At 36.5% G+C, this 17,075-nt stretch overlaps 1 protein-coding gene and 1 non-coding gene across 7 annotated transcripts in view; both read right to left on the bottom strand.

The window, feature by feature from the left end:
* The window catches only part of vari (MAGUK p55 subfamily member vari), a 218,911-nt gene that overhangs the window by 145,644 nt on the left and 56,192 nt on the right, over positions 1-17,075 (bottom strand). The gene's annotated exons all lie outside the window — the stretch shown is intronic.
* Positions 14,461-14,532, bottom strand: TRNAY-AUA (transfer RNA tyrosine (anticodon AUA)). Its single transcript has one exon. It is a non-coding gene; the product is annotated as a tRNA-Tyr (tRNA).

Consider the following 17,075-nt stretch of genomic DNA (forward strand, 5'->3'; position numbering starts at 1 on the left):
ATTAACTTCTGAACTACCGATCGATTCCATGAAACTGTTCACTATGATCATTGTATTCTTTATCCTTTCTCCGAAGCTTTTAACAGATGTATTTAGGAGGTACTAAAATTCTGAAGAAGGAAGAAGAAGAAGAAGAAGAAGAAGAAGAAGGAAAAAGCATCGAAGGAAATGAGTGAGTCTATTCTGATAATGTGCAAGCATAGGCCGGGTAAGCTTACTTCATACCCTAAGGATGAAACCTAGTCATTTTTCCCCCCATTACTATATATGCTAGTAGATTGCGGTGATTTTCTAGTTTGCAGGTTGAATTTTCTTTTGCCAACTTCGTTTCGAATTTCGATACTGACAAATACTACAAATGATAGTGATTTTGTAACTAGTATGTTGGCAGCTGAGACAAATATCGACAATATTTGTCGGTACTGGAGTTCCATGAAATTAAAATTGTACTAGATTTCTGAGCCGGTTACTGAAAGCTAGTGAAATTTGAACTTACTAATAATTAATTAATATCAGCATTCATATTAATACACAATAGCTATTTTGTGTGTTGCGTTGTGGTTATAATTCAAGACTACAGTCAGTTAAGTTTTCGGAGTTGGTACTAATAATTTCATGTGGTCAAACAAAATACATTTTTGGGTTAGATCTCTTGAGCAAATTGTTTAGTCAAACCAATGAATTTCGTATTGCCAGACAAAATATTTGACACGTTGATCCCTTTCCCGCATAGTTTGCCTACGAAAATATGTTACAAATTATTGAATTATTTAAAATAACCTTCCAACATAAAATACGGTAAGTAAAGAAGTCATTTAGTACGTAGGATCGTGTGGTATCTGGTAACAGTTGGCAACACTGACAAGACGGCAATATTTGCTGTTAGGAACTGTTCTTATGTGACCCTCCCTATAGTAAATTACGAACAATCGAAAACAAAGAACAACTTATATCGTTTATGAACGTTCAGAGAATTTATTTATTTATTTTATTCATTCATTTTTATTCAATCATTACACTCATACACTCATTCATTTTAATTTATTTATTTACTTATTTATTTATTTGTTTATTTATTCATTCACACTTACCAGCCTCGAGTTACAATATTCCATTCCATCTCTAATACACCGTAACACTTTTTTCTATTGTTTCATGCTCGTTGATGAATGCAAAGTGGAAGGAAAATCTGATATCGTGCGAGAAGATTGTACAGCTCAGCGTCTTGAATACGGTGTGACAATGATGTGGAATGAAGTTTCTTATTACGTTCGTTTCAAAGAGTTCCTTTCTAATCGGTGAAATTGTGGCTTTCTCGGATGACGGCCTCTCATCGAAGGGATTGAGATTTAATTTCTCACTGATCTCTTACTTATGTTTTAGCAAATGGCTGAGAGATAGGTCATCACACTCATCACCTATTGCTCGATTTACTCCTGAAAATCCCCTATGGCCAGACCACTCTGTATCACCTCTATATTTTAAAAATGTCGTTAAATAAAACAGAATGAGAATGCCAAGTTACCTCTTTTGGCCAATGCTCGAAAATAACAATAACAACAATAGTAGTAGTAGCAGCAGCAGTTTTTAAATAGGATTTATAGTAGACTATTCATTTACATCTTCGTATCTCGAAAAATGTGCCACATAAGTTAATATAGACCTCAAGATATTTGCAACTAAGTTATTTTCATTTGATCTCACTAGAAATTCGTCGGTCGAAATCAGTGGTAACTCTTATAGTACAACATACAGGGTGATTCACGAGGATTTACCGCCACTTACGGAGCTTATTTCTGAAGACATTTTGAGCAAAATAGTCATATAAACATAGTTCCTATTCTCAATATTTTCAGAGTTACAGTAATTTAAAGTTGTTTTTAAAAAACGTTTTTTTTTTTAGTTTGAAGATAAAGGAATAATACAAATAGAGAATGAACCATTCAGAAGTATCATTTCTTTAATTGGAAAGTATTGTGAAGCTAAACATGTGCTATGAACTCCTTAGTTGCTTCGTACAGGCGTCTTTTTTCTATTTTTAACTAGAATATTACATTATTCTTATCGCACTTATCACAACAATTATAACAAATCACACCACTTCCAGAGACTTGATTATTTGCAGTTCAATGTTGCATCCTAATTTACAGTTTTGGCGAGATTACAACACATTTAAAAAAATGCCACCGTCCGCTTCAGTACACTTGGCCGCACGCTTGTGAACGGCACTCGTCGCTGTACGTAACTGCATACGGCTTATCCTTGATTTCCGTAGCGCTCGCGCTGGCTGCTGGCTGCTGACTGCTCGCTGACCAAGATCAGGCGTTGTTCACAGCAATGCGTTCCAATAACGAAACGTAACTCTGTAAATATTGAGAATAGAACCCATGTTTATATGACATTTTTTGCTCAAAATGTCTTCAGAAATAAGCTCCGTAAGTGGCGGTAAATCCTCGTGAATCACCCTGTATAATATTCAGAAATTGTTTTATATTTTAAACAAACACAAAACCACGAAATGGTAATAAGTCGTTCAATGCACAAACTATTAACACACACACATCTTCATTACTTTAATGAGACATAGTTGTTTAGTCAACTGTCCGAAGACAGGTTTCAACCTCATAAGTGACACCAATAAATCATCACTCATGAGATAACTAGGCCACGAGATAATGGGTTAGGGTGGCCAGTTTCTTTCCTCCTTTCATTGCATACATCTGACTAGTTACATATTACACTAATCATTATACGTGCTCATATAATATGATTTCGCTGAGGTTAGACTGAGGCAGCAGCCTATACACATTTGCACAGAAACTTCCGTCTCCTGCAGAAACGTCTAAAAATTGCAGAACAAGATATTCAGTAATTTCCACGTTAACAAGCAGTCTATGTTTATATTAACCTGTCAAAACAGTGAAAAACGAAAATACAGGAAATTCAATTCCCACAAATAGATTTAACATCCGCTCAACACGGAAATAAATTTGTGGCGGTTACTGCGAGTTGACCTGTTTCGTCCACACTAGCACGATGATTAGCAATCTACAGTAATTAGTAACGAGAGACTGAGAGACAACAGACGAACAGAAGGATGCACCAGCAGATATATAGATAAGCACGCGGATAAAATAATTGATAAACTATATTGAATTAAAATGTCTGAAGAAAGTGAAATAGGGAGAGGAGTACGACAAAGATGTCCTTTATCACCAATCCTGTTTAACATTACTTGAATCGGTGATTTCATAAAGGGCATGAATCAACGTTTTTCACAAATTGCTTACGAACGTTGTCCATCGTCTTGAAGGTCAATACATTTTAAAGTGTAGAATGGGCATGGGTCTCATTAAACCAGTCTGAGATAAAGCCATGTTAAATTCTCGTTGACTGTTCAAAGAGCATGAGTCACTGACATATGCCCATTCTGCTGTCAACAGTTGGTAGCTCTGAGTTGATAAGAGAACATCGTCTTATTCCTACACCAGGGCTGGGCACTAAGAGCGGATTCTACTCTCTCACGGGGAGCCATATGTCTTCTCTTCAATCCCTTTCTTCCGCGCAGCGTTGATGCAGAAACGGATGAATATTAAGCGTCCCCGTTTAGAGTTTGGAATCACTCCTGGTGCCCAGCCCTGCGCTACACAAAAGCAACTGTTGATTCCTTGTGCTGTAGACAGCGTTATATTATATATAGTAAGAGTGTATTTTGCAGATATTGTGTTTAGTTACTTGGGTAAGTAAACTTTATTATATACAAACTAATCCGCTAACTTGCTTGTTTGAGTAAGTGGAACCGAATTACCCTTTACTGACGCGAATATGTTAATATAACCTCAAAATGGATACTGATGATAGTACTGGTAGCACATCTTAGGAAACGTGAGAAAAGAGTAAGAAACCAAGAAATGTATTATCGAAATATGAGAAAAAAGGCTAGAACTGAAGGTGAAAGTTACAAAAACTCAGCAGGTACGGCTATATCCGCTCGTGTAACAGGTGATGAGTGCAAATGTCAAAGAAAGTGTTTTGAACCGTTTGATGATAGGCCTAATAGTAAACTGAAGATATTACATACATTTTCCATTTTTAAAACAACGCAACAGACAGGATATATGGCCTACTTGCAAGGTCTTTTTACGATAGAATCTATAAAACAGAATAGACTACGTAAAGACAAACCTAAAGCTAGGACAAATAACTTTGGATATTGTATCAAAGTGGGATCAGGGAAGAAAAGAGTATGCAAGAGGGCTTTCATAAGTCTACATGGGATTACTGAGAAGAGAATCAGAAGGATCGCATCCCTGTTGCAAGCTGGAACATTTCCAGATGACAAACGAGGTCGATTTGTTAACATCAATAAGCACTATTCCAGCAGACGTGTGTGCAAAGATAAAAGAACATATCGATTCTTTTCCTAAAAAGGAGACTCACTACGGAGAAAAGTGCCGCCAATACCTTGATTTTAAATTTAATGTAAAAATTATGCATAATTGCAATTACGTCCAAATACCCAGAGCTGTCAGTTAGGTATGAATTTTACAACATATATTTTAAGGAGAACTTTACTTGACATTTGGTCGCCCACTAGCAGACACTTGCTCAAAATGTGAAGAAATTGGTGTAAAAATCATGTCCTCATCTATCAGATAATGTCAAGAGGGCAGCTACTGCAGAACTCATGGCACACAAGCGATGCAGCAACCTATTCTAAAAGAAAATAGAAGAGGTTAAAAAATGTGCAAGGAGAAAGACGATGCTTTTGATTATATGAAGTTATTTTATTTACCCTGCATCCCTGTGCAGGAAATGTTTTACTATAGACAATTAGGTGTTAACACTTTCTACATTCACAATTTGGCCACTGACACAGTAAACCTGTATCAGTATCATGAAGGACAGGCTAGGAAGTCCCCCAATGAGGTTTGTTCATTCTTGATGGACTTCTTAATAAAAATTCCAGAGAACATAATAGTACATTATGCAACGAGCCTATAATGGTAGTAATTAAGACGCAAGTATGATCGTTTATGAAACGAGCGAAAGCGAGTTTCATAATTTTCATAGGAGCGTCTTAATTACCATTATAGGCAAGTTTTATACGACTTTTTATGCTTGACCATATTTCTAACTTGAAAGTATTCAAAATTATGGTTATGTGCGAACTGACCTGAATTGTGAGATGTGCGCAGACGCGAAAGTATTGATTTTTTCCGAGGCCGAATTTCATTGACCTTGGCACAGAATAAGATGAACATTACTCTGGTATAACCTGAAAATTGATTTTGAATTGAAAAACGAGACGACAAATTGAATTTATTTGAATATTATTTACAATTAACTCTAATTATTAGAGTAACAGAACATAACCTTCTGCGACAGTATTGGATTTCCAGCCTCCGGGACTTTTCGCTAATTCTCTTTCGATTGCATGTCCGAGAATAATCGATACTTACGGTTTTATAACGGTACAAAGCTGACTTGTCATTGGCTGAGGTTTTATAACGGTACAAATCTGACTTGTCATTGGCTGAACAGCTGTACTTTAATGAGTAGGTGTACTTTAATGATATGCATTACAGGACTGCTACCAGGTGTATAATTACTACATTTCGGGATGGTCGAGCATAAAAGAAATTTACTTATTAAGTTACCGCTGTCCAGGCCAAAATAAAAACCAAACCGTGGTTCGTATGTTATTGGGTCTCATTATCAATAAGAATTTTGAGAAAATTGTTCAATATTTCCCATTACGGGGACACTCATTCTTGCCTTGCAATCGGGATTTTGGGGCACTCAGAAGGAAGTTACGGAGAAATGACAGACTGTATGTTCCACATGAAATTTCCTCTTGTTATCCAGTAGGCGGAGACGAGTGATAATGTGATAAAAACATGTGGATGAAATTTTAAATTTAAGCGCTTGGTGACCTACCTATTTAAAAAAACCTGTCTCTCCAGTGAAAGTCTAGGGAAAAAGATTCCACGAGATCAAAAAGTGAGCTTTCAACTATCAGTATTTACGTTATTTACGTACTTCAATGATTATCGAGGTGAAGTAAAAACAAGAGAATTTATTGATGGGTCAACTGAACATTCTTTCGCACTTGCAAGAAATCGTTGAGAGTACTACATCTCTACCAGGTCCTGCAAGAGACTATCAAGGAAAGATTCCTCTTAATGTGGAAAAAAATTAACGACATAAAGAAGACCCTTCAGTACATACCAACAGAACACATTCCCTTTATACTGAGTTGATAGCATGTCCAACCCGTGGGGAAGAAGCCAACAGATATACCAGACCGTATAGATCAGTCATACCAGATCAGATAGATCAGATATTAACTAAAGCAGAGTGTACGTATCAGCTACATAGATCAGAAATTATTACATATTATATTTCTGTAGTGCTCGGGAAAAGTGGCACAAATAAAAAGTGTTAATTTTACAGAAGAAAAAAAACTGTCTTCACACTGGTTTATGTCGATTTGATTTTCTTCTGTATGAATTATTGTAATGGGAGAAATACTTATGCCTCTTTTCCCAAGCGAGCAGATGTTCCGTAAGTTGCCAATAAATGAATAAAAAATGTTTGTGGAAACTGACTTATGCCACTTTTCCCAAGTATTGCAGATTAGATGGCTCATATAAATAAATCAGAGATTAGATGAGTCAAACGTAAGTTAAAGCCTACTAGATCAGACAGACCACAAATCAGCTTCATACAAAGACACAGACACATATCATACATACAGATATACAGGCCTATTTTTAAGCAGAAAAACATCTGAACGACGTTTATATAAGTTTTCGAAACTGCTATGTGCTATTCCGTATGAAATCGATCAGTAAAAAACCTCGCATTTTTTATACTCTAATTTTTTCCCTATTTATACAAGGTGCTGAGGAGAGTACATTTTCAAAAATATACTATCGAAAGTCAAACGGTTTTCGTATTGTTGAGCAACAAATTTAGCGTATTTTATAAAAACAAGCCTCTTTCAGCGCTCAGAACTCTGGAACCGTTTACTGCAGAACATTGAACGGGAGCTCGTTCTGAAGCTGACATTTGGTAGGTTATGTTAAGACGTAATCCTTATTTTTATTGTACACAGAAAGACAGATAATCTGATTTTACTTACTTTTAGGCTTTTTGCCAATTTGTAAAAATGTAAAAAAATATTGAGAAAAAACCTTGCATTATTAAGAGGGATTCGGCATTGTTTGCTTAGTGGTATGGCAATAAGTTTCGAGGCTATTAGATTATTTTCACACGCCTGGACTTGAACGGCGCAGTACCGCACGCACTGGCCGAGAGCTGAAGATAAACAAGCGTTGGGCGTCATTTTACTCCTCTGTTTATGAAAACGTGTGATAAAGCTAGCCCAGCTATGCGCTACTAGACGAAACATCACGTTTTTGTCTCCTGGCCTTGCTTATCTCGGCTAGCTTCCGTCTCACAGTCAGCTGGTTAGTTCACGCGCGTACTATTTATTTTATTTATTTGATATTTTCAATACTTTCTTATCAACATACCATCAGTAAAAAATATGTATTTATTTGTACTTTCAATGCGGAATCTAACTATATATTTTTAAAATATTTTTTCCTAGGCAAAGGCGTCTTAATGAGGAAAAATCTAAATTTCTCCATTTCCATAAAAAGTAAGAAAATCTGTTTATATGTCAATATAAAATTTAATTTCTCAGCATCAAAATAAACCATGATTTTGATCATTGGGTGAAAGGATTTCGGAGCTACAACAGTTTAAAGTTGCTAATTTTATGAAAATACGATAAATTTAAATATTTTTAATTTAAACACTATTAAGTTCTGATGCCTCAAACTTTGCACAAAGCATTGTATCACAGTTCTCTACGTACAAAAAAAAGTTTCATTGTATTTAGAAATTTTAAGGTCAATTTTCTCTATATTTCGGTCGATTTGAGATGGAATAGCTATATACAAGAAAAACGGAGTTCTGTAACCTTATGACTGTCTTAAGAAATCTGTTACTGGAAGTAGATGACGCCGGGAAGAATGTGTTCCGGAAATAATTATTAGAAAAGTAGACTTGGATGTGGATTAGACAACATAATTATATAATATAGGTATAGAGATATAGACATACGCAGACGTGTAGATATACAAACGAAAGGACCGGTGCACAGACAGAAATTCTAAGCCAACATAGTCTTTACTTTTTAAACATACGTTCTTTCCAACAAGAGAAAATCTACAAGAGAAAAAAAATCCCAGTGGCATCAGCCCGTAATAATTTCAATCACGCAACACCTTTTACGTATAAAGGAAGCTTCCTTTTGACAGCAGACGGTTCTTGTTTGCCAGGATATGGGCTTGGTGAAGCTAATAGCGTTCTCTTCGCGGGGCTTCGGCCGACCTATTGGGTAACATTGCGCTCCGTGTTCAACAAAGACTAGCACTCTGATGTGCGAGGAGAAGGTCGCTCCCGGAACAAACATTTCACTATTCCAACATACGGAGCTAAAGCCTAAATATGTCCCACTTAATGACAGCTGATCCTGAACAAGCGGCCAGCCACAAGGGACGTTTTAACCCAGTTAAATGACTGGGGCTTTCACGAAGCCAAATGCAAACAGCGCTTCAAGATTAATACTGCATTTCGGAACTGCATTCAACTACAACAACAATAATAATACTTACTGGCTTTTAAGGAACCCGGAGGTTCATTGCCGCCCTCACATAAGCCCGCCATCGATCCCTATCCTGTGCAAGATTAATCCATTCTCTATCATCATATCCCACCTCCCTCAGATCCATTTTAATATTATCTTCCCATCTATGTCTCGGCCTCCCCAAAGGTCTTTTTCCCTCCGGCCTCCCAACTAACATTCTATAGGCATTTCTGGATTCGCCCATAAGTGCTATATGCCCTGCCCATCTCAGACGTCTGGATTTAATGTTCCTAATTATGTCAGATGAAGAATACAATGCGTGCAGTTCTGTGTTGTGTAACTTTCTCCATTCTCCTGTAACTTCATCCCTCTTAGCCCCAAATATTTTCCTAAGCACCTTATTCTCAAACACCCTTAACCTATGTTCCTCTCTCAAAGTGAGAGTCCAAGTTTCACAACCATAAAGAACAACCGGTAATGTAACTGTTTTATAAATTCTAACTTTCAGATTTTTTGACAGCAGACTGGATGATAAAAGCTTCTCAACCGAATAATAACAGGCATTTCCCATATTTCTTCTGTGTTTAATTTCCTCCCGAGTATAATTTATATTTGTTACTGTTGCTCCAAGATATTTAAACTTCTCCACCTCTTCAAAAGATAAATTTCCAATTTTTATATTTCCATTTCGTACAATATTCTCAATAACAACAACAACAACAACAATAATAATAATAATAATAATAATAATAATAATAATAATAATAATAAGTAGCCTTAAGTGACTACAGTTTTCGTTTAAGGAGCATCGGGCGTAGATTCATTCCACTTGTAGTTCAGTAATTAATTTTTAGAATTGAAATAAAAGTGAAATTGTAGCTAGTTTGAAATTGCTGTGAACATCATTTCAAGATAATTGCAATAATAACTGCACTACACAACTTTTCAGAGCTTGCGTTCCTCCTTCGTCCTTATAAATTAATAAATGTTTGTATATTCGTAATATTGAAAACAAGCTTAGCATGCATACTAATATTTTATCGAATACCATTTCACGAGCAATTCTCGTATATTTATAAATTTTAACTTGAAAGCTGGCCTAAGATTTTGATGAAATGATGTGAATCTACCGTATTGGGTGCGAGAAAGCGATTCAACTAGGTCATGCATTTGAGAAAACTCATTTCTTGTGTAAAATAACGACATTTATTTCTAGGAAATAAAAACATTACACAGCAATTAAATTTGCACCTGACAAAAATTACATTATTTCGATGCTGAGGCGTCGTTAGGAGAGTAGGGGGTAATTGCCTTCCCCGAGTTTAAAATTAAATAAAAAGTAATGATTGAATTATAATGGAGCAGAAACATGGACATTATGACGAAGTGAAGAGAAACGACTAGAAGCATTTGAAATGTGGATATGAGTAAGAATGGAGCATGTGAAATGGGCAGACAGAATACGAAATAAAGTTGTGCTATAAATAATGAATGAAGAAATACTGAAAATAATCAGGAAGAAAAAGGAAATGGCTGGGCCACTATCTAAGAAGAAACTGCTTACTGAAGGATGAACAAGAAAAAATGGAGAACGTGAGAAACATTTGGGGCAAAAGAAGATATGAAATGATAGAAAACATTAAGACACATGGATCATATGCGGAGATAAGAGGAAGATTGAAGAATGCTGGGTTTGCAGTCAAAGACCCGCTCTTGGGCAGAAAACTGTGAATGAATGAAGTACTGCTACCAACTACTACCAACCACCACCATCATCTCAATCCGATACCACCACAACTACCACCTATAACCCACCACCATCACAATCTCTATTCCATCACCTCTAAACCACCACCACCACCACCACCTCTATTCCACCACCTTTAACCCATCACCACCTCTATCCCACAACCACCACCACTACCTATATCCCACGACCACTACCACCACTTCTATCTCACAAGCACCATCATCTTTAACCCACCACCACACTACCTCTATCCCACAACCACCACCAACACCACCACCACCACCACCCCTATCCCTCCCACCACCACCACCACCCCTATCCCTCCCACCACCACCACCACCACCACCCCTATCCCTCCCACCACCACCACCACCCCTATCCCTCCCACCACCACCACCACCCCTATCCCTCCCACCACCACCACCACCACCACCCCTATCCCTCCCACCACCACCACCACCACCACCACCCCTATCCCTCCCACCACCACCACCTCCATCCCACAACCACCACTACATCACTTCTATCCCATAACCACCACCACCACCACCACCACCTCTAGCTCACCACCTCTAACCCACCACCACCACAGAAAAAATATAGTATCAAAATATTCCACTTTTTTTTTTTTTAACGGTTGAGAAATAAAATACGAGCTAGTTAATGATTTTGATTAAATGAAACTAAGACGTTACCCCTCTACTACAATACTGATTGTTACCTATTGTAAATAAAAGTATGTTGGTCTAAAATTTCATCATTCATAGTACTGCGCATCCATTTTTCACACTTACGTCATATTAACAGCAAGTCCATGTAAATTATACATCGTATAAGTTCTCGTAGGATAAGAAGTTAAGACTAGGCCTATGTGTTAAAACTTCAGTGGAATAAATATGACCTAAAACAACTGAATAGATCATAAATAAACCATTATATCAGATCTATTTGATTCTTAAAATAAAAAAATACTTAAGACGGAGAAAAAATTAATTTAAAAAAATTTTCAGTTCATCTGATATGGTTTAAATTTTTTATGGCCAAGTTTAGACCGGCGGTTAAGTTCACCTAGTTTACGGCATGGAAAATTAAATTAAATTATGGTTTATTTAACGACGCTCGCAACTGCCGAGGTTATATCAGCTCCGCGGGTGTGCAGGAATTTTGTCCCGCAGGAGTTCTTTTACTTGAAACTAAATCTAGCGACATAAGCCTGTCGCATTTAAGCACACTTAAATGTCATCGACAGTACTCTGTAAAGATGCGCTATGAACAAAATCAGGATATCTAAAAAAAAAATCTGTTTAAAATCCATTTTATAAAACATGTTACTTTACTTCCTTTATCTTAGTATTTGCGGTAGGCCTATCTTTTCTATTTTTCATACATCAAGAAAATGAGTGGATTGAGAAATAATTTATAACCATTTAAAAATGTAAAGCCACAAAATTGTTGATAACTGCCTTTTTACAAAACACCACCAAACAGGGCACATAATTTCTCGTTAGAGAGTAAAAAACATTGAAATTAAAATATATGTATATATTTGGTAATATATGTGCCCTGGACCTCTATTACAGGAAGATGACCAATAAAATTACGTAACAATTAGTTTCCCAAAAAGTGAATCAGTATCTTGAAAAGTATTCTTCCAGCTGGCGAGAGATTTAACAATGTATTTACCGACAGAAGTAGAAAAAAAACATTCACAATCGAGTCTTCTAGAATCAAACTGTACCGTCTCCAAATTGTGAAATATGGGATTAAGGTATGTTTCAGTTCAGAATTTTGCAGGGAATGTGATAAACTGCTCGTTTGTAGTCAAACTGGAATTTATCTGCCTTAATTCTAGTATTGACGTCATCGTTTGGAGTGTAACTGCACTAGTTTTTCGTCTTTTCTGACAATTCAGATTTATGGATAAAGTGCAGTTTGATTCTAGCCGACTCAATTCCAGGAAGGTGGTGATCGTCATGTTTTAAGGCATATGTTCAAAATGAATTGATGTAACATTTCTTAGAAGCCGTAGTACGTCACACACATACCTATTGAAGGTTTGGTTATTTTACATCAGGGAACTTGAAAACGAACTGAAACAAGCATCACAGTGGTGGCTTTCATTTTAGAGTAAGTCATGCTGTTAATCGTGCCACATATGAAACAAGACCCGAGCGCAAAGCATTGACAGCGGGGCAAGACGAACTCCACATTTCACGAACCAAGCCAGAAATATGTTCTCTCGTAGCAACGTAAAGTCAACATTTGTTCCATTTAATGAGACATGGATAAACATTCCTTGAAATAAGATGAAGTAAAAATAAATGGAAAATATTAAATGCAATTTATGGAAACAAGGAGTTGAACATTTTGACAAATGATAGCAACAGCAATCAATTTCTGTGTGATTAAGGACCAGGTAAAACAAGCTTTTATATACCGGGCGAGTCATCTCGAACTTCACTGATTTCAACCGCCTGTTAAAATAGGAAGGAAAATGCGAGGACATTTTGTCATCTTTGTTAAGAAGTAGGGAAGACTGTTGTACCTTTAAACACTTTTCACATTTATTTTTATTTTTTTTTTTTTAATTTTGGGAACCGACATTTTTTTAAATTAAGAAATGCTTTAAATAATTATTGAAGATTCCTTTACAACTTCCTGTATATATTTTCCTGTTCTACATATCTATTAAGGATGAAAAAAATAAAATGTAATATGTTCAAAGGTACAACATGTTCATGTACCTTAGAACATACCCTCTTGTAAGTTGGAACACACGGAATATAGGTGGGAATATAGTTGTAAGAACTGAATCATATTTAAAATATATTTGCAATCATAAACCACAGGAGGCTTCTCTGATTGAGATTTTATTTCCTGGATGAACAAGAATTGCTTCAACAGCTTTCTTCAAGGCATCCGGATCAATTGGGGGCCTCTTAATTCCAGATTTACTTCGTGACAATGTCTTAAAATAAAAGAAAGACAAAAACCAATAATATTATTGTACCTTGGAACATGTTCCATGGTACAAGATGTTCTGTGTTCAAAGGTACAAGAGGGTGCACGTTTAAACAAATCTGGCTCCCAAAACTAGAGATTCGAATAAATCATGAAAATTAAAATATGTTATTACTCACCAGATGATACGGAACACATTGTACCTGATGGATAGTAACAAATACAATCTGGTTTATGTTAGAAGACATATATCAATGAACGAAATGTTTACTTTTGGTACTAAAAAAGATTCTTTTGTTCACATAAGTCACACTTCGCCATAAATCAAACCGAAACCACGACCAGAGCTACTTAGTGGCTTTCTCTACAATCTACTTCAGTTTGAAACCTCTAGGTAGTAGCAAAAAATAAAAAAAAAAAAACAATAAATGTTCAAAGGTACACTATGCTAAAGGTACAACAGTCTCCCCTACCACTCAATTTTACAAAATCTGTGAAGTAGTAGGTTTATACACGAGCCCTCTCGGTAGCACGAGCTATATCCAAACGATACTCAATTTCAGTCCTGGTTCTATATAGCATATATAGTGTGATAGTTGCTGCTCCTTCCACAATGCGACCACGTTAAGTTGCTGAGGTCAGTCACCTTGAGATGGAATACACAATGTCCTTAACACAACCCCAAACAAAAATCTAACAGTAATGTCGGGAGAAAGAGGAGGCCATGCTGGTGTACCGCCACGTCCAATCCAACTGTTTGGGAAAGTGTTGTCCAGTGTTGCATGCACAATGATGCTCCAGAGAGGCTATAGTCAAACGTATTCTTCTAGCATGTCTAGGTATGGAGGTGCTGTGACAGTAGGTTCCATGAAAAAGTTACAATATCTTATCCTGATTAAGACCACGCCATATGTTTAGTTTAGGGTTGTCTCGAATATGCTCCATGCCTACACGTGGGTTTTGAGAGACCAATATTCGGACATTGTGCAGGCTAACTTCCCTAGACAAATGGAAAGTTGTCTCGTCAGAAAGCGTAACATAACTAAAAAGATCTAGATGAAAGATGAGTGGAACAGAGAAAAATTCTCTCCGGCACCGGGATTTGAACCCGGGTTTTCAGCTCTATGTGCTGACGCTCTATCCACTGAGCCACATCGGATTCCCATCCCGATGTCGGATTGAATCCTCTCAGTTTAGTTCCACTTCTTGGGTTCCCTCTTGTGGCCTACCCTCATGCACTGCGTCATAGATGTATGACAGTGGCACAATGTCAATACATGTGCAAAGGTACACTCGTTATGAGTGAGTAAATGGCCGGGATCCGAAGGAGTAAGCGCCGTCTTAAATCACTAAGTGATTATTTTTCGCGTATCATATATTATTTCGATGTACCGAAGTACATATGATATTTCCGTGCAGAAATTTTACGTCATCATATGATGAAAGATGACATTGTGCCACTGTCATATATCTATGACTCAGTGCATGAGGGTAAGCCACTAGAGGGAACCCAAAAGGTGGAACTTAAACTGAGAGGATTCAATCCGACATCGGGATGGGAATCCAGTGTGGCTTAGTGGATAGAGCGTCAGCACGTAGAGCTGAAAACCCGGGTTCCAATCCCGGTGCCGGAGAGAATTTTTCTCTGTTCCACTCATCTTTCATCGTATGATGACGAAGAATTCCTGTACGGAAATATCATATGTACTTCGATACATCGTAATAATATAAAAAAAATCTAGGTTTTCATTAATGCGTCTTTGGATCTCAACTGCAAATTCTTGTCGCTGAGGTTCGTCGGTTGGCTTTATTTCTTTAACAATTTGTACTTTATTGGGTAATTCTTCTAACTCCCGCATCGACAACCACCAATGCCATCCACATGTAACGAAAATATTTGAGTTGAACTTCCCAATAAAAATGTATCTGCGCCCTTGGTCTTCTTTTCATAGATAAACAAAATTAGGAAGTTCGAGAAAGCCACCTTGTATTTTGTTCCATGAAAACACTTCACAAATTCTGGTTCAAGATATCTAAAGAAACACGATATTCAACATTTCCCCTATATGATATTTTCTTATTATTACAATTCTCCACCTCCGTCAACTTTTCTTCACGACTTCACGATCCTCCGCCTCCATAGGCTTTTCTTCACGACTTCACTGTTTTTCACCTCCGTAGACTTTTATTTAAGATCATTCCTTCCCGTCGATGTCTTTACGACCTTGTCTTCATCTACATTTTCTTCAAGATACACGGTGATCCATTTAACTCTTATGCATGCGTATTGATGCAGCTACAACAGACTGGCATTCAACATGTTCCGTATCAAGTATCTCGCCTTTGTTGGCCAATTCGAGTATTTTTTTAGCTTGATGCTAAGTATCACGGTAATTTAAATCATATCCAGATCTTTTCAGAGTTTCAATCTTTGTTTTATGATTCATGACTATAGTCTGGTCTCTCAACCAGTGGAGAGGAGTGTAAATTGAAGTTATTACGATTAATTATGATAATATTCTTCTATTAACTTAAGTATTCTCTCTCTTTACGAGGCATACCCGAGTGACTCATAAACAAGGGTCAGCCGTATTTCTTCCAGGAACTTCTCATCACTATGCCATTTTGATCTTGCGCAACTTACTGTGTAAAAACATGCAGCTCTAACGAATGTATAGCTACATCACGCACAATTTCAAAGCTACCAATAATAATTTCACTTTACTTAGAGAAATAATGCGACATTTTTATAATCCATTTGCAAGAAAATGGAGGCAATTATATATACTTACAAATAGGCCTAAAAATGTGTGTCAAATGATATTCTCTCACTGTAAATAAAACGTAATACATAAAATTCCTGTAATTCATAAAAGGCCATTTCGTTTATATGGCGTCATTCCATTTTTGATCAATGAAATGTAATGATTTTGAATTCCAACCAATCACAGTCATACATCGCGATAATTTTTACAACCCGTTTTATCACAATCAATTTATCGCATGGTCGTTCTTTTGTTTAGTCAGTATCGCCAACTGTTCCCCGTAAATCAATGAGCTTGAATCCATTAATGTACCGGTAACGATGAAGTACTAAAGAAAAATGCGAAATCTTACTTCCTCATCTACATATTCATCTTCTAATTCCATGTCCATTATATGTAAAGAAAATGCCACTCCTTCATTGAGATTTTGTAACTGCATTTTCAACAATAATTGTTCATTTAATGTATTAATCAGATTATTTGTAATTATATTATACAATATTGAAATTAAATTACGATTTCAGCAGATAATGAAAATGAATTTCTGCTATAACATGAGAAAAGCGCAGTACATGTATTTAATAGTGTTAAACCTGTATTTCGCTTTTCTCAATTGGCATTACTGAATAACATCCCATTTCTTTTCAATATTCATCTATTTCAACTTCACAATGTCTGAATAGGTGAAGTATTCATAAATACACAATTAGCCTATTCACATTTTGTAAGTGAATTTTAGGGATATATTATTTACATTTTTATCTTATTCACGAAATAGTCCTAATAAATGTCACTCGAGGTTTGAGATTTCTCAGATAAAATTTTTCCCGTTGCAAAGAATAACAACCATGGAGACGAATTGTTATACTTTGTACAATTTTTACATATGAAATATCAATGGCTTAAAATAAATTTATGTTCTAGAAGCAATAATGTA

Source organism: Periplaneta americana, chromosome 1 (assembly GCF_040183065.1).
Source record: "Periplaneta americana isolate PAMFEO1 chromosome 1, P.americana_PAMFEO1_priV1, whole genome shotgun sequence".
Taxonomy (NCBI): Eukaryota; Metazoa; Arthropoda; class Insecta; order Blattodea; family Blattidae; genus Periplaneta; species Periplaneta americana.